General features: G+C 33.1%; 1 long non-coding RNA gene across 1 annotated transcript in view; it reads left to right on the forward strand.

Annotated features, from left to right (window-relative positions):
• Positions 1-16,976: 16,976 nt before the first annotated feature.
• Positions 16,977-20,071, forward strand: part of LOC116879482 — a 23,994-nt gene continuing 20,899 nt past the window's right edge. The window contains exon 1 of the long non-coding RNA XR_004385035.1: positions 16,977-16,987. This is a non-coding gene — a long non-coding RNA (uncharacterized LOC116879482). The remainder of the gene's footprint in view (positions 16,988-20,071) is intronic.

Here is a 20,071-nt window from a genome sequence, read left to right on the forward strand (position 1 = left end):
GATTGTTTCCAGTTTCTAACAATTAAGACTAGAGCTACAATCAATCCTTCTTTTGACGTTCTGTATCCGCAGAAGTTTTCACTTATCTACAGTAAGTGCCGCATACTGAGCTGCAGGATTATATGGTAATTAAATTTTTAACATCATAAAAAAATGTAAAGCTTTTTCCAAAATGGTGGGACCATTTTGAAATCCCACCAGCATTTTATTAGAGTTTTAGTTCCTTCATATCCAGACTTGTTTTCTTGCATTCTAACTGGATTATTTTAGTATTCATTCATCTACCCATCTACTTATTTGTTTATTAATTTACCTGAAAAATACTTATTTGGATGATTTACAAGTTTATGATGAAAACTAAAATTGATGCTTTTTGCCCTCTTAATGATTGTACTTTGATCTAAGTAAGTACAAGAAAGAAGTGAGGTAATAAGAGAAAGCAGTAATTACCGAAATAAGTCATTTATAAATAAAGACAAAAATTAAAAACCACAATATTCCATAAATTCTAAGAATGTGAAATTGTTTTATACTTAGTTCCATACAATTAACAATATATAGTTACTGCTTATAAATCTATTCCTTTGGAGTATTACCACGGGCACTGCTTTAGAACTATTTCAAAGAAGCTTAAATATCATCTTACTCATAAATCTTCACTTCTTATTTTCTCTGACCCTTATCAATATTTTGTTATATTTATCATGATACAAAAATAATGGTGTATGTATGATATTGTGCAAATTTCTACAAAAATAAATTATCAGAAATTCTTAATGCCTATCATACAGAACTGATAAATATAAAAGGAATTATTAATGGTATAGAGAAATAACATTTATTTTAATTAAAGTATTGAGATTTTATTCAAGGAGTAAAGTTAAATGAACATAAGATTAAAGAAAGAAAAGCAGGAGTTTTGACAGGTTGAAGAGCTAACACTTACCCACATTTCCACATTTATGTATTACTATATTGAAAGTATTTTTGTTGTTACATGATTGACTTCATAACTTGTACAAAACTAAACATGACTGAGGTTATCAAGCCTCAAGTAAAGAAGAACAAGTACTGACTTAACTATTATCACTTGAGATTTAAGAATTAGTACAGTATGTATTACAATCAGAACTAAGACATAATAAATGAGTTTAAATCAAAAAGAAAAAGATATAAGTAAGCATTAGTGACCTTTGGAGAAAGAGAGATTGAGGAGCCTCTGCTCTGGAGATCTCATTTCAGAGAGCTTCATGCCATTTGCTCTGGAAGATTTGGACATGCAAGCTCCTGAAAGCAAGGGGATATACATCGGAGCATGCATTTCATAATTTATGTCTTATATCTCTCAATAAAGCACAATTAAGACAAAAGAAAACCTAAATGCTAACTTTATTTTTAGAAAACATTTTTTCTAAAATTTATCTAAAATTGGATCAATAGTGTGTAATTTTAGTTGTTTTATTAGTATATAATTAATATAGAACAAACTGCAACTGTTTAAAGTATACAATTTATAAATTTTGAAACATGTAAACATGGATGAAACATTCATACTTTAAAGATAGTGAACAATTTTCTTCTTGCCTCTTATTAATGCCACCTTTCCATCTTTTTCTGAATCCACCTCTATAGTTGTGCAACACCTGGTCTGCTTTTTTGTTAATATAAATTAGTTTGCCCGTACTAGAATATTACATAAATGAGATCATACAACATGTACTTTTTTTGCCTGGCTTTTTAAATTCAGTGTAATTTATTTTTATCTCCATTCACGTTGTAGTATGTATCAGTATTTCATTAATTTTTTGCTGAATAGTTTTGCATTTTATGGACATACTGCAATTACACTTATGAATAGACATTCATTTCCAAGTAAACTATGAATAAAACTGTTATAAACATTTGCAAACATATTTTTGTAAAATATTTTATTCCTCTTGAATAAATATATACATATGGAATATCTAGATCATACGGAAGATGTAGGTTTCATTTTTAAGAAACTTCTTTCCAAAACGGTTGTTCTATTTTATATCCTTCAAACATATTTGTTTCAATTGCTCCACACTCTTGTCCACAGTTGGTACAGCAAGTCTTTTTAATTGCAGCTATTTCAAAGATGTGTAGTCACTACAGTGGAGTATCACTGTAGTCATATTCGCCTTTTCCTAATAACTAATGATGCTGAGCATCTTATCAGGTGCTTATTTGCTATTTGTACATTTTCTCTAGTAATATGTCTGTTCAAATATTTTCCCTATATTTTAGTATTGGGTTTTTAGAGTTCCAAATATATTCTAGATATAATTATAGTACCAGACATACACACTGGATATAATTTCTGTGGTTTGCCTTTATTCTCTGAACTCTGTCAAAGAACGATAGTCTTTAATTGTGTTGAAGAATTTTTTTTTTAAAGATTTTATTTATTTGACAGACAGAGATCACAAGTAGGAAGAGAGGCAGGCAGAGAGAGAGGAGGAAGCAGGCTCTTACAGAGCAGAGAGCCCAATGTGGGGCTCGATCCCAGGACCCTGGGATTATGACCTGAGCCGAAGGCAGAGGCTTTAACCCACTGAGCCACCCAGGCGCCCCGTTGAAGAAATATTTATCAATTAATTCTGATTCCTATTTATAGCATAATATCAACAAATCTTTCCTATTTTAAGTCCACTGAGGTTGTTTTCCTCTAGATGTTTTGTAATTTTAGGTTTTAAACTTAGTTCTACGTTCCATTTTGAGTTAATTTTGATTAATGGTGCAAAATATTTTTATTTTTCTGCTTATAGATATCAAATTGATATGGCATCATTTGTTGAAAACAAAATCTAATCTCCACTGAAATGCTTTTGCATCTGTGTTATGCATCAATTATCCACATACACGTGGATCTAGTTTAGGATTCTCTTTTCTGTTCTGTTGATCTACTTGTCTATCTTTATGCCAATACCATGCTGATCTAAGACCTTTCTTTTTCTTTACTTTAGTATTAACTGCTACAGATAGAATGATAAGTAATCATTCAGTTGCATTTCACAAATTTTGGCATGTTGTGTTTTCATTTTACTATTATTATATTTTATTATATTATTATGGATTATATTATAAATTATATTATTATACTATTATATTATATTTTGATTTTGTGTTTCACAAAACAATTTAAAAGTTTGTTACTAAGCTTCTATATTTGGAGGTTTTCCAGAAATCTTTCCACTATTGATTTTTAATGATTATATATCACCTGAATACTTTTATATTTATGTAGTCTTTTTTTTATATCTAAGATGTTCTTTCTTAATAAATGTGGATACACTTGAAAGAAGGTGAAAGTGATCTGTATTATACTGTTGTTGGGTGGAATGTTAGAGATTTCAATTAGGCATGTTGTTTGATACTGTTAATTAAATCCTCTGCATTCGTACTGATTTTCTGTCTACATGTTCTGTTAATTATTGAGAAATATTCCTGAAATCTCTGACTATAATTTAGAGTGTTTCTCCATTCAGTCCTTGCAGTTTTTACTTCATATATATTAAAGCTCTGTTATTAGTTACAGAAGCATTTAGAATATTCATAATCTCATGATGAATGAGCCTCTTTATGAGTATGAAAATATGTTCTTTATACTTAGCAATAGTCTTTGCCTTAAAATCAAATTTCTGAAGTTAGCATAACTATTGAAACTTACTTTTGATTAGTGTTACTAGGGTATATATTTGTAAATCCTTTAACTATAATTAATTTTTTAAATCGTGAGATGACTATGAATTTACATGAAACTGTAAAAAATATTAGCAATCCCATGTGCCCTTTACCCAGTTACTTTTCATGGCAACTGTGCATGTGCCCTTTACCCAATTACTTTTCATGGCAACTGTGCAAAACTATGGTGCAATATCACAACCAGGATACACTGATACAGTCAAGATACAGAACATTTCCAACAAAACAAGGATTCCTTATGTTGCCCTTGTAGGCACCACCACTTCCTTCTTATCCTATATGTTTCTTTTTCTAAATTTTTTTTTTCTTTAAGATTTATTTATTTGGGAGAAAGAAAAACAGAGACAGAGAGGGGGTGAAGGAGAAGAGGGAGAGAGAGAGGTTCTCAAGCAGGCTCCCCACTGAGCATGGAGCTGAAAGGGGCTCAAGGGGGGGTGCATTGATGAAGGCTGGGGGTGCTTGACTGGGTTACACCATCTGGTGACCCTGAGATCATGACCTGAGCTGAAATCAAGAGTGGGAGGCTTAACCAACTGAACCACTCAGGTGCCACTCTTATCCCATATGCTCCTAAAGCCTGAGCAATCATTAATCTGTTCTTCGTCACTATGAAGTTGTTGTTTCATGAATGTCATATACATGGAGTCATACAGTATGTAACACTTGGAATTGGCCTTGTAACTTGGCATAATTGTCTGGAAATTTATCAAGGTTGCTGCATGTATCAAATAATCCAACTCTTTTTATTGCTGAATAGTACTTATTGGTATGGGATTATCATAGTTTGTCTACCATTCAGCAGTGTTAGGACAAATAAGCTGTTTTTAGTTTTTGGCTATTACAAATGAAGCGGCTCTAAACATGCATGTACAGATTTTCATTTCTCTGGGATAAATGCTGGGTTGTATGTCAACTACATGTTTAGTTTTTTAAGAAACAGCCAAACTCTTTTAGAGAGGGGCTGTACCGTTTTACAACCCTAAAAGCAAAGCATAAGTGGTCCACTTTCTAAATATCCTGTCACTATTTTTGTGTTGTCACTATTTTTTATTTTAGCCATTCTGATAGGTGTATAGTGTTATCTCATTGTTTTTACTTTGCATTTTCTTAATAGCTAATGAAATTAAACAAATTTTCATGTGTTTATTAGATATTTGTAGCTCTCCTCAGTGAATTTTTTTCATCATGTTTTTTGCCCATTTTATAACTGATTGTTTATTTACTGTTAAACATTGGGGGTGTTTGCTTGTTTAGTGTTTGGGGCTCTTTTTATTTCTGTTTACACTCAAGTTAAAATATTTTACAGTAGTGTTAGAAGTTCTTTACATATTAAATAACTTTTATACTCAAGAATATATATAGAATATATTCAAGTATTCAGTTATACTCAAAATACAAAGAATATTGATACATTCTTTATAATATGTTAAAGAATATTTTGAAATATTCAATATATCAATCCTTTACTGAATATGTGGTTTGCAAATACTTTCTCCCAGTCTGTATCTTGTCTATTATTTTTTCTTTTATTATTTATACATATATATATACATATATTTATATTTTATTACAGAAAGAGAGAGCACACAAGCAGGCAGAGGGAGAGGGAGAAGCAGACTCCCAGATGAGCAGGGAGCCCAATGTGTGACTCAATTCTAGGACTTCAGGATCATGACCTGAGCCAAAAGGCAGATACTTAACCAACTGAGCCACCCAGGAGCCCTATACTTTGTCTTTTCATCTCTTCACCAGAATCTTTTGCAGAGCAAACTTTCAATCTTGCAATTCAATTTACTGATTTTCCTTTTACCTATTCTGCTTTAGTTGTAAAGCCTAAGATATTTTCAACAGGTTCTAGATCCTGAATCTTTTTCAAAAAGTTTTATATTTTTTATATTTTACATCTAAGTTTATGATCCATTTTGACTTATTATGTGTATAAAACTTGAAGTGTATGTCAAGGTTTTTGTTTCTTTTTTTTTTTTAATCTAGATAGCCAATCGTTCCAGCACTATGTGTTGAAAAGGAAACTATCTTACCTCCACTGATTGGCTTTTACTCATCTGTCAATAACCAGTTGCATATTTTGTTGGTCTCTTCCTGGATTTTCAATTTTGTTCCATTGCACTGTGTCTGTTCTTCTACCAGTACTACAGTCTTGTTTTCTATAGCCATGTAACTATCTAACAAGTCTTAAAACTGAGTACACAGATTCCTACTTTATTCCTTTTTATCAAAAATATATTAGCTATTCATACCATAAGATGCAGCAATTCCACTTCTGGGTATTTATCCAAAGAAAACAAAAACACTAATTTAAAAAGATATATGCACCCCCATGTTCACTGTGGCATTATTTACAATAGCAAAGATAATGGAAACAACCTAAGTGTATATCAGGGGATATATGGATAAATTGGAATATAAATGTATATATATATATATATATATGTGTGTGTGTGTGTGTGTGTGTGTGTGTAAATGTTTATATATATTTACACACACATACATGTATATACATCCATACGAAATATTATTTAGCCATAGGAAAAAAAGAAATCTACTACTTGGAAAAAACGAATGGACCTCAAGGGAATTGTGCATACTGAAATGAGTCTGGGAGAGAAAGACACATACTACATGATCTCTCTTAAATGTGGAATCCAAAAAGCAAACAAATAAACAAGTTCACAGATACAGAGAACATGGCTGTAAAAAGCGGAGGTGGATGCGTAAGCTTTGTTATTTTTGTTGTTGTTTAATTAAAATAAATATTTTTTTTAAATAAGAAGATAGTAAAGACCTGCAGGTGACAACTCATAATTCAGAGGAATGATTTAAATAGAATGCTTCTACTTACCTCCTACCAAAAAATAATTAGCAGATTTAATGGTTAGTCACCAGATGTAAATAAGCAAAGGCTAACTAATTATTTTTGAAATGGAAGCACATAACCATATAAGAGTTATTGAGACAGATATTCATAAATCCCACAACAGACAAGTAACCATTAGAATAAAGCATATGTTGATAAAGTTTAAATGAAATAAATGAAATATGAATGAAATAAATGAAATAAAATTAATTATTAATTCTAGGGATTTGTGTATTTCTTAGAATTTTCTATATAGACAAAATAAGGACATTTTTATTTATTCTTTTTAAATTTATATGCTTCTTATTTTCTTTTAGTTCCCTACTGACTTGGTTAAGACTTCTAGCACCATAGTGAGTAAGTCTTGAGAGAGTATGCCCTGGTCTTGTTCCCTGCCTTAGGGGAAAATCATTAAGACTTTCATCATAAAGTATAATTGTTCACTGTAGGTTTGTTACAAGTGTTCTTTATCAAATGAGCAAGTTCCTATCAGTATTTTTTTCTAAGGTGTTTATCATGAATGGGTATTGAATTTTGCCAAATGCATTTCTATACTGAATGATATGATTTTTCTTCTTAGGTTTATTAATACAGTGGATTACATGATTAATTTTTAATTACTAAACCAGGCCTACATTTATAGAATAAATCCCACTTGATCATGGTATATAATTATTGTCATATATTGCTGAATTCTATGTACTAACATTTTATTATGGATTATGCATCTATATTTGTGAATATTGCTCTGTAGTTCTCTTTTACTATCTTTGTCTGATTTTGATATCAGTGTAATTCTACCATCATAAAATGAATTGTGAAAAATTCTCTCTTCTATGTAAGAGAATGTGTAGAGCCAGTGTTAACTCTTGTTTAAACATTTGGTAGAATTCTCCATTCAAATTATATGGCCCTAGAGATTAATTTTTTGGAATTTTTAAGTTAAAAATTTAAACTTTTATTCATAGTTTTAAGTCTATTTAAATTATTTCTTGATGTGTTGTGGTTATTTATGATTTTGGAAAAAATGGATATTTTTTTCTAAGTTGTCAAATTATATGAAAATCATATTATATTTTTTTATAATAGTTCCTGAATATCCTTTTTATGCTTACAGGAACTGTAGGGATATTCTCTATTCCATTTCTGTTATTGGTAATTTGTATTTTCTCATTTATTCTTTGACAGGTCTTTCTAGAGGTCTGTTCATTTTATTGGTGTTTTCTAAGCAGCAGCTATCTGTTTCAATTACTTATTCTATCTTCAATTTCATTAGTTTCTGCTCTAAACTTTATAATTTTCATCTTTTTGTTTGTTTGGGGCTTGTTTTGCTCTTCACTTTCTTAATTTAGATAACTGATTCAAGATGCTTGATCTTTTCTGTGTTTAGTGCTATAAATGTCCCTCTCAGCACTGGTTTAGATGTGTCCTCCCAAATCTGGTATGCTGTATTTTGGTTTCCATTTATTTCTGCTTCCTTTTGTTCACCTATGAAAGAAAAGCTGATTTTGACCCATGTTTCATTTAGAAGAGGTTGTTCCATTTCCATGTTTTTGTAGTTTTTCCCATTATAGTTCTGTCATTTAATTCTAATTTGATTATATTGTTATTACAGATACTCTATATGACTTCTTTTATATTTGTTGCAATTTGTGTTATGACTCAGGATGTACTCTATATGTTTCATGAGCACTTGAAAATGTGAATTCTGCTATTGTTAGGTCAAGTGTTCTATACATGTCAATGAGATCCTGTTGGTTGATGCTGTAGTTGGGTTGTTCTATATATGCCTTGCTAATTTTCTATCAGTCATTGAGAAAACAGTGTTGAAGTCTCACAATTACATGGTTGGTTTGCATGATATATCTTTTTTCATACTTTTAACTTTTATCTTATCTTGTTATATTAAACATTTCACAGACATCATAAACCAAACTTTTAAAACATATTCTGCTAATCTTTGTCATTTCATTTGCACAGTATGATGATTTTCATTTAATGTATGCTGAGGCTTAAATCTGTTATTTCCTTTTCCTTTTGCTTTTTTTTTGTTTGTTTGTTTTCTGTTTGTTCTGTTTTTCCATTTCTTTCTTTTTCTTTTTCCTGCCCTCTGTCAGTTACTTGAACGTTTTTTAGATTTCCATTTTGATTTATGTATAGTGTTTCTGATTGTATTTCTTTGTGTAGCTCTTTTAGTGTTTTCTCTGGGTATCAGATTACATATACATACCTAAACACAGTCTTCTGGTATTGCCACTCTTCTAGTTTGAGAAATCTTACGTCTATGTCACTTTACTCCTCCCTGTTTAAAATATAATCATCTTAAATACTTCCTCTATATACATGTGAAATCATATGAAGTAATTTATAATTTTTGCTTCAACAATTAAACATAATTTAGAAAATTAATAAAAGAAGGAAAGCTTACTGTATTTGCCCACATTCTTCTTTTATATTGAAATATAACTAACATGACAATGTTAGTTTCAGGTGTACAACATATTGATTTGACAATTCTATATGTTACTTAATGCTTACTACAGTAAGTATAATCGCCATCTAATGTTTTTACAATATTATTTTTTTAAAGATTTATTTTAGAGAGAGAGAGCACAGGCAGGAGGAGGGGCAGAGGGAGAGAGAATTCTCAAGCGCCTCTCCACTGAGCATGGAGTCTGACTCGTGACTCAATCCTAGAACCCTGGGATCATGACCTGAGCTGTAATCAAGACTCAGACACTTAAATGACTGAGCCATCCAGGTGTCCCTACAATATTACTATTTTCCCTATGTTGTACTTTTCATCACTATGACTCATTTATTTTGTGACCGGAAGGTTGCACCTTTTAATCCCCTTCAACTATCATCATCACCTGCTCACCTATCCTCTGGCAACTATCAGTTTGTTCTCTGTATTTAAGATGAGTCTGTTTGTTTTCTATTTGTATTTATCCATATTCTCATTTACATTTCCCTTCTGTCTAAAAAACTTACTTTAGTCATTCTGATTGGTCTGCTGGTGACAAATTATCCCAGTTTTCCTTCTGGGAATGTCTGGATTCTCCCTTTATTCCTGCATAATATTTTCCATGAATCTAATATTTTGGGCTGACAGAGCTTTTCTTTCAACACTTAAAAAAATGTGCCATTTTTCTTCTGGTTTCCATGGTTTCTGAAGAGATACCACTATCATTTGAATAGTTCCCCCTCCCCCATAATAATGTATCATTTGTTTTTGGTTGTTTTCAAGATTTTTTTTCTTTGCCCTTACGTTTCACATGTTTTGTTATGATGTACATTGGCACAGCTTTCATTGGGTTGAATCTGCTTAAGTTTACTCATCTTCTTGTAACTGTATGTTGAGGTCTCCTTACATATTTTGAATTTTTCAGCTATTATTAATTTGAGCAATTTTTCATGACTACTCTTTTTCTCTCCTCCATCTGGGATTCTAATGACAAAAATGTTTTACATTATAATCCTCCATTTATCTTAACATATATCTTTCTTAATATTATATATACATATATATACTATATATTAAGAAAAATGGAAGATTATAATTAAGCATTATGATTATGTAAACATATGTATACTTACTTTTATTTATATATTTCCATATATTTACTATTTTATCCTCTACTATTCAGTTTAAGTAATTCCTTTTATTATTTTCCTCTTCCCTGTTATTTTTTATGTTCTATTCTACTTGTTCACTGACATTTTTAATTTTGATTAATTATTTTTAATTCTAAATTTTCAGTTTTGTTCTTCTTATCTTGGTTCAATGTACTATTTATTTTCTATAGTTTTCTATTTTTCCATTTGATCCAAATGTGCACAATTGCTCACTGAGGCATTTTTATGACTGCTTTAAAATCTTTTTCAGATATTTCTAGTGCCTCTGTTATCTCATTCTTGACTCCTTTAACAGTCTTTTTAAACACAGTTTGAGTGTGTTCCGAATCTCAGCATGGCGAATGATTTCTTTACCGTTATTATTTTATGTTAGGAGAATCTGATTCTTATTTAAATTTACCATGCTTAATTAATATATAATTCATATACCATAAAATTAAGCTCTTTAGAGCTGAACAACACATTCTACACTTGCAGTGTGTACAGCACATTCACAAGACCATGCAACTCTCACCACTATCCAATTTCAGAATATTTTAATCACCCCAAAAAGAAATCATATGTCAATTAGCATCCACTCCTATTCATCCCTCTATAGTCCCTGATAACCACGAATTTCTATTCTGTTTCTACGTATTTTCACATTTTGAAAATTTCATATAAAACAAACCATACAATAAAAAAATCTTTCATGTCTGGCTTTTTAAATGTAGCCTAAAGTTTTCAAGGTTTATCCATGTTGTAGCATGTATCAGTACTCTATCCCTTCTTATAGCTAAATAAAATTATAGTGTATGGATATACCAAATTTCATTTACTCAATAAAGAATAAGGCTGCCATAAAGTTATTTCGCGAGGGTGGAGGGAGGTGAGCGAACGTGTTTTCAATTATCTTGAGTATGTACATGGAGGTGAAATTACTGTTATATGGAAACTCTAGGATGGAGATTTTTTCAGGAACTTCCAAACTGTTCTCCAAAACTGATGCACTATTTTGCATTATTATAATGATATGTGAGGGCAAATATTCCATTTCAACTGACTTTTTCTGATGCCTTAGATCTTTGGTTTAATTTCCTCAATTCAAATAACTCACTGGGCTCTACCCTAATTCTCACTTCCTGCACATCATCCTGAAAATTCTTTCAAGGTACTAAACTGAGTCAGTCTCAGTGCTCAACCTTTCTTTTCCCCCTGTATATGAGGGAATTGTCCTTTCAAAATCTTGAAAACTGTGTGTGTGTGTGTGTGTGTGTGTGTGTGTGTGTGTGTTTACTTGTTTTCACTGCTTCTTTACTGTTCTCAGTTTTTTGTTGTTGTTGTTTCTGGTGTTCTCGTAGAAGGTCAAATCTGATTCCTTTTACTCTATCTTGATCAAAAGTGAAAGGCTTAACATATAATTTTGAGAAGAGAAGAAAAAGAAAAAAAAGGGAGACAACAATAAAAATAAAAATCCAGGGGCGTCTGGGTGGCTCAGTGGGTTAAAGCCTCTGCCTTTGGCTCAGGTCATGATCCCAGGGTCCTGGGATGGAGCCCTGCATCTGGCTCTCTGTTCAGCAGGGAGCCTGCTTCCCTTTCTCTCTCTGACTGTTTCCTCCTCTCTCTCTCTCTGCCTGCCTCTCTGCCTACTTGTGATCTCCGTCTGTCAAATAAATAAAATCTTTAAAAATAAATAAATAAATAAATAATAAAAATCCACAGATGTTAGACTCAATCATCGCAACAGAAAATAGCTCCCAATAAAGTATCCCTATTGCCCTAACACTAGAGATTAGTGCTTTTGGATTCACAAATTTCCTTAAATTGTACACATTAATTTTGTATATATGTAAGCAAAATTTTCTCTAGAGGAAGTCCATATTTTCCTGCATTTCAAAGAAATCTGATTAATAAGGAATTAATAACAAATTTAAGAAGAGCTCTTAAGACCAGAAGTTATCAAATCAATTGAGGTTAGATAAACCCTTTTAAAAAAGGGGCACCTGGGTGGCTTAGTGGGTTAAGCCTCTGCCTTTGGGCCAGGTCATAATCTCAGGTCCTGGGACTGAGCCCCATATCAAGCTCTCTGGTTGGTGGGGAGCTTGCTTCCCCCTCTCTCCCTGCCTGCCTCTCTGCCTATTTCTGGTCTCTCTCTCTATATTAAATAAGTAAATAAATCTTAAAACAAACAAACAAACATACCTTTTAAAAAAGTCATACTGTGGCTCAAGAAAGAACTTCAGTTTTATAAAGTTTTCCAGGCAAGGAATAGGACAAAGCCTAAAATTTCTTTTCTAATGAAATATTTCTTATAGTTTCCTATCAAATTTGTACAGATTTGAGGCAGAAAGAGACAAATGACTCCTGCAGTCATCTTTTCAAATGAAATTGCTGAACACTGGCTTTTGTAAAACTGTTAACTCATTTTCTTCCTCAAGATCACTCAAGTTCTGGTAATTACTATTTTTCTTAGCTGTCATGCCAAATTGAATAGATTTATTTTCTTTCCTATTCTGAGTGTTAATAAGAAGCTAATAATAAGAAGCTAATATAATCCAAAAACCTAAGTACTCGAGCATACATGGTTTGGAATACGGATTAGGTTGCTGTGGTTTTAACCAAGTAATAATAGCTACTGTCAGAAAATAAGCAAGAAGCAGTCACAGTATCTAATTTTTGAAGCTCCTTTAAACATATTATGTCTAATCCAAAGGAGAGTATTTGTCATTATTGAGGGTTTTTTGGTCATTATTGAGTTTATGAGTCTCTTTAACATAATGGGATGTCAAAGAAACAGAGTTAAAATGTAAAAAAAAATTTAAAAAATTAAAACATTGTCTGTTGGTTTGTTGATTATTTAAATTCACCAAATAATGTGAATTACTCCTCATATCTGGACCTCAGCAATGACCTCCATCCCATCTCTGAATTTCATTTCATTACTGACTAGTAAATTCCTGCCTCAAACCTAGAGCAATTATAGGGATGCTAGGAAGCGCAAGTATGTAATGGAATAATGATCCCAAAAATTACCTGGAAATATGTAAAATAATACATGACATATTTCAAAATATAATCACTTTCCTAGTTGGGTTTTTTGGGGGAAGGGGGTGGCAGGATATTTCCAAACAACCTTAATGTCAAACTGCTATAACAAAATGCCATCTATGTGTCCAAACAGTATAGAGCTTCTTAATCTAGAGTTGGTTTGGGCACATAGTCATCTCTCAATGCATTTAAGCAATTATTAACATTATGATATTAAGATCCCTGTCTTTAAAGATAAATAAATATTTAATACATGCCCCCTGTGTGCCAGGCCTTGTGCCATTCTTTCATACTAAAAGGTATAGAATATCATGGGATCAAATAAACAAGAAAGCAAAATATTCATGACTGCAGTGTCTCCTGTTAACAGGAATTAATATGAAAAACACTTGACATTATGGAAGCTTTAATTAAATTGGAAAATATCAGGCAAAGAAAATACAATTAAGCCTAGGTATATTTAAGCTTTGCTATTACCACCACACAAGATGGGACATACAACTTCAATACTGTAGATTGAACAACTGTAAAATTCTAAGGCAAATGACCATGCTGTTTCTGCTCACACTTCACATGCACAAGAAAATATGGAATTATTTTTCCTTGACAATAAAGCACATCAATAAAGGTTAAAATCTTTCCCCAAATTAAAAAATTCCTCCAACACAAAATTTTCACCCTAAAGCTTCCTACTAAATTGTCTCACAAAAGAAATCTTAGTTATTAGACTTCACCTCAAGAGATATGGCCTTGCATCACTAATCTGTCAAGATATGGGGTCTCAATATGAGGTTCCCTATTACAGATAATTTGTATGCCATATCTCTTAGGAGATATTTAGATTTTTCTTGAAGATTTAATTTATTTATTTGACAGAGAGAGCACAGCAGGGGGAGTGGGAGGAGAGGTGGAGGGAGAAGCAGGCTCCCCACTGAGTAGGGAGCCCAATGTGTCGCTCCATCCCAGACCCTGGGATCATGACCCAAGCCAAGGGCAGATGCCTAACTGAATGAGTCATCCAGGTGCCCCAAAATTTAGATTTCTTTTTAAGAGAAATCTCTTAGGGCTAGTTACAGAGCAGGGCATTTTTATGGATTGACCTCTCTTTTGATTAATTCTAAACATATGAATTTAGTACATTCTCTGATTCAAGCCCTTTCTGGTGTCATTTGAGCTATAGCTGAAAAATACTCAGTTACTTTGATGCAGGTGGTGGATCTTGAAGGTGAATATAATATATGAGGTTTCTAATACAAAAGAAGTAACAATCAAGAATGGACAGACTGTCAATTTTTCTGATGGACAATATCTAAAAACAATGTGTAATAGTTTTGAACATTTCTTTTCAAGGAAGTTAAAATTTAGTATTAATTCATAATATTTTGCTGATAAGAGACAATGTTCATAATTCTGGCATTGCCAAAGATAACCTTATTGGCATGAAAGGAAATAATACAGACTGAAATAAACCAGAACAGTGTGTTAATGTATTTGAGCATTTTCAATTAATAACACCTTAGGACCATGCATGCATTTATCATACTAGCTCCAATTAATCTGCAGGATCCTAAATATATGCTGAGTACTTATAAACCATAAGGTATAGAGAGGCTGGAATCAGGTGGGGTATTTTGGTTGAAGAGGATAAATGAAGTTAGATATTTGAAATGGCTGGATATCAGCATAGGACCCAGAAAAAAATAAATGGTGGTTGAAGGAGAAAAGAAGACAATGAAAGACACAAGAACAAACAAGAAGAGTACTGAAAAACGAAGACACTTGCGGACAAGAAGTATTTCTTATCTTTCTTCTGAATCCTCCATAGCCTAATGTAGGACTTATTTAGCACAAAGCTAGCATTCAAAATAGTCACAAATGTATTAATTGATTAAAAAAATTTCCCAAAATATGTTACATCTAATTGATTTTTTACGGAAAATCCTAGAGGTGAACATATAAAATAACAGACAGCAAACAAAAGCAGGTGGGATAGGAGAGAAAAGTATCATCTGAGGACTGCTATCTACTAAGCATAAAATTAATAAGACATCTTGCTAATCCTTTTTTCTCTTTTATGACTTATTTAAATTCAATTAGCTAACATATAGTGTATCATTGATTATCTATATGCATTGATCTCTTGGGAGAAATTTCAGATGTAGAGTCCAGTAAATCATCATTTGCATGTAACACCCAGTGCTCATTACATCACATGCCTTCCTTAATAACCATCGCTCAGTTACCTCATCTCTCTACTCACCTCCCCTCCAGCAATGCTCATTTTGCTTCCTGTAGTTAAGAGTCTCTTACAGTTTGTCTCCCTCTCTGATTTCATCTTATTTTATTTTTCCCTCCCTTCCTCTATGATCCTCTGTCTTGTTTCTTAAATTCCAATCCTTTATTAAGCATTGCAGGGGTGTGTGTGTGTGTGTGTGTGTGTGTATGTGTGTGTGTTTGTGTACACATATCTGCAGTATAATTACAGGGAATCAACTGAAGCAATTAGCTGAATTTACTAGTAAAACCCCAGATTGTCAGTATCTTGATTTAAGTACCATCTATAGGGATCCTCTTGTAAGGCAGGAAAGATCGTAAATGTGATTGTTAATGTACTCAGAGGTGAATAGCCCCTATGACTGACTGACATTAACCAATATCATAACAGATTCATGTATATAACCTAAAACACAATTCTAATTTTATAATACACATGGCCTGTGGAATATCAAATATCTCTTTTCTAATCAGCATACCAATATATAAGTGAAGCTGAATTTATATCTGAATATTATAGAATGAGGGTGTGTTTTATGATTTGATTGTAAAGTTGGTCAAGATACTATTATTTACCAACTCACTTTCATCCTTACCCATAGACTCTGCCTTTCTTCTTGCTACAACAAATTAGCTTTCTGAGCCCCTATCCAAAACTAATCTTCATGCATTATATTCTATCTACTCATACCTACTAAAAGACATTCACTTTTCTCTTTTTCAACATTATATTTTACTCTTATATTTTACTCCCTATCAACCAGCTTTTCCCATAAACTTTTTGTGGAGTGAAGGATTAATCTAGACCATTATTATTTCAAGACTAAACATTAACCTGTAATAGTTTTTAACTCACTCCTCTCACACCTCAGATAATTCATCAAGACATCATATATTCATAGTTCAACCATGGCTCATACACTCAACCCCACCAACTTCAAGCAACTATAGTCTTCTGACTAGATTAATATCATTGTCCCCAACTGGCCTTCTTGCTTTCTCCCTTCAATTCTTAAATTAATTCGGTCAGTGATCATTTTAAGCACATATTAGATCATGTATCTTCTCTTCTGCTCAGATACTTCAGAATACTATCTACCTCAGCACTACAGCCAAACTGATCAGTTTTACTTCTGCTATAGTCTTCACTTATCCTGCCCTAGACACATCCATGCTGTTTCTTAAGCATATTAAGCACATCTCCACTCCTCTACTTTTCCCACTGCCTGGACCATTTTCTTCTAGGTATTATTTCCTTGGTTCTTTCAGGTTTGTTTTCAAACATTATTTTGTCAGTGTAATACTCCATAACAACTTTTTAATAAAATAACTATTCCCTTCATCCTTGCCACATTCTATTATTACCTAACCATGTCTCACTTGTGTATTTTTTTCCCTACATAACAATTAATATTATCTAACTGATACCACCAGCTTTGCTGTTTAGTAGCTATGTGACTTTGGGCAAATTACTTAGCAGAATGCCCCAGTTTCCATATTTATAAGATGGAAATACTATTAGTAATTGCTTCATAGTATTGACATGAGGATTCAATAATTTGATATATGTAATATGCTTAGACCAGTGCCAGTTAAATCAGCAATATGATAGTTATCATTTTATTATGGTTGTTATTAGCATCTTATACTTATTCATAAGGTAAGGCAAGCCTACCTTATGGAATATTCCATGAGAGTTGAAATTTTTTATGTCCACTGTTTTATCCTAATGCCTTAATCAGAATGTGGTACATGACAGAGGACTGATAAACATCATTTGAATGAATGAAACATATTAGAAGGTGACAAATGAGTTTTTAAGTTTCTGCCAGTAAAAATGAATCAGTCCTTTTTCAGCTCCTAATTATTCCTTTTTTATTTTTTGAGTATTTTTTACTCGTAAGTCCTCCTCATTAGACAGACTAATTCTAAAATGTGAGGATACTGCTTTATCTTTGTATGCTGTAAAACATTAACTCCACTGCCTTCACTTTCTAGGGCTTACTAGTTGCACTTGAAACACTAATATCACAAAGTTCCATTTCCACATTCTAAACACAGAAAATACCCTTTTATGTAATTTTTTTGTTCACATGATGCTTAATTTTATAACTTATTCAAGTGAAGTCTGCTTTTGTGGGGGAATACACATGTTTAATTCTGAAGAAGAGGAAGGGGTAAAGGGAAGAAAAACAGAAGATGAGATAAAATTCAGACTTTCACTGTTCTGCAACTGTTACTCAACTTCTTTTCTGAGCAGTTAGGTACACATTTTACCTCTTTCTTTTCCTACCACTCTTAATGTTTGTTATTTTTTTTTTAATTTGGTTCTCTTATTTCTCTTTCTTCTTCTATGTAGCTACCTCAGAATTAAAGTTGACCTTGGAGTTTAACAGATTTTGGTAACAGCATAAGCCTCACTCTAAATCATGCAGTTAATTTTGCCCTCCTAATGAATTCAGGACCAATGATAAGTACATAATATGAAAAGAAGAACCAATCAATAATACTGAAAATTCACATATTTATGCACTTCTTATTCATAGTTCCCTTTTCATTTTTTTAAAAACCGTGCTCATTTTCTTAAGCAAAACCGCCAATATTATATAAATGTATGTCATTTCAAGGAAGTTTGTATCTATGTTTACATGCATAGTCTAGGTTCAAGTGATTTTTACAGTGGATGTGAACTATTAATAACCATTATATTGACATGTTTTATGGCAATTAGCCTGTCTTGCTTGTGTTAACAATTATTGAAGTAATCTTCTCTCTTATAAATTATTGGTAATGTGTAGTATAATGCATGCATGCATCACTATTTGAGATTTTTTTTATTAGTCTGTAAATAGATTTTCATAAAATAAATCCTAGAAACAAATGCATGCAAGAATATATTTCTAAATTTATTACTTCATTAAATTAAATATCAGTACAGTCACCAAGGTAATGCTAACATCAGGTTGTATCTTATTAGGATTTCTAGACTTTTTGGAGCATAATAACTAATCTTAGAAATATCCTGCGATTAAAAAAAAAGACAGAAAGAAAGAAAGAAAGAAGAAGAAAAAGAAACCTCCTATGCTGTCTAGTGTGGGTTATTTACAATAGTCAATTCCTACAAAGTCTCTGATTCTTTAAAATTTCATTTTTAATTACTAATGGCCAGTTATAATAAAAATATTGAAACACTAAGAATACCTAACAGACCACATATAAAACTGGGCCATATCAGCTGTTTAGAAAAACTTTCATCTCACATTGTTACACTTAAGGTCAAAAGCTGGACATTAGGGAGGGGAGGAGTCAAGATGGCAGAGAAGTAGCAGCTGAGACAACTTCAGGTAGCGGGAGATCAGCTAGATAGCTTATCTAAAGATTGCAAACACCTACAAATCCAACGGAAGATCGAAGAGAAGAAGAACAGCAATTCTAGAAACAGAAAATCAACCACTTTCTGAAAGGTAGGACTGGCAGAGAAGTGAATCCAAAAGCGACGGGAAGATAGACCCCGGGGGGAGGGGCTGGCTCCTGGCAAGCGGCGGAGCAACGGAGCACAAAATCAGGACTTTTAAAAGTCTGTTCCGCTGAGGGACATTGCTCCAGAGGCTTAACTGGGGTGAAGCCCACGCGGGGCCAGTGTGGCCTCAGGTCCCGCAGGGTCACAGAAGGATCGGGGTGTCTGAGTGTCGCAGAGCTTGCAGGTATTAGAACGGGGAAGCCAGCTACAGAGACGGAGCCGAGGAGTGAGCTCAAAGCTCGGGCTTACCTTGAACCGGTCGCAGGCTCGGTGAGCTCGGAGCGCGGCCGGAGGCCAGGCAGACAGGAGTAATTGGGCGCTGTTCTCTGAGGGCACACTGAGGAGTGGGGCCCCGAGCTCTCAGCTCCTCCGGGCCGGAGACTGGGAGGCCGCCATCTTCATTCCCGTCCTCCGGACTCTACGGAAAGCGCTCAGGGAACAAAAGCTCCCCAAAGCAAACCCGAGCGGATTACTCAGCCCGGCCCCTGGTAAGGGCTGTGCAACTCCGCCTGGGGCAAAGACACTTGAGAATCACTACAACAGGCCCCTCCCCCAGAAGATCAACAAGAAACCCAGCCAGGACCAAGTTCACTTTGGAGGAGTGCAGTTTCAATACCAAGGAGAGCAGCGGAATTCCAGAGGAGGAGAAAGCAAAGCACGGAACTCATGGCTTTCTCCCCATGATTCTTTAGCCTTGCAGTTAATTTAATTTTTTTTTCTTTTTCAATTTTTTTTCTCTTCTTCTGCTAAATTTTTTTAACTTTTACCCTTTTCTTTTTTAACGTTTTTTAACTAGTTTATCTAATATATATGTATTTTTTTTTCCTTTTTATATTTTTTTCATTATTGGTTTTCTTTTTTTATTTGTTTCTTTTTTCTTTCTTTTTTTTTTCTTTTTCTTTCTGAACCTCTTTTTATCCCCTTCCCCCCCCCTCACGATTTGGGATCTCTTCTGATTTGGCTAAAGCATATTTTCCTGGGGTTGTTGCCACCCTTTTAGTATTTTACTT

This window comes from Lontra canadensis, unplaced genomic scaffold (genome assembly GCF_010015895.1).
Source record: "Lontra canadensis isolate GAN:19392208 unplaced genomic scaffold, GSC_riverotter_1.0 scaffold61, whole genome shotgun sequence".
Classification (NCBI taxonomy): Eukaryota; Metazoa; Chordata; class Mammalia; order Carnivora; family Mustelidae; genus Lontra; species Lontra canadensis.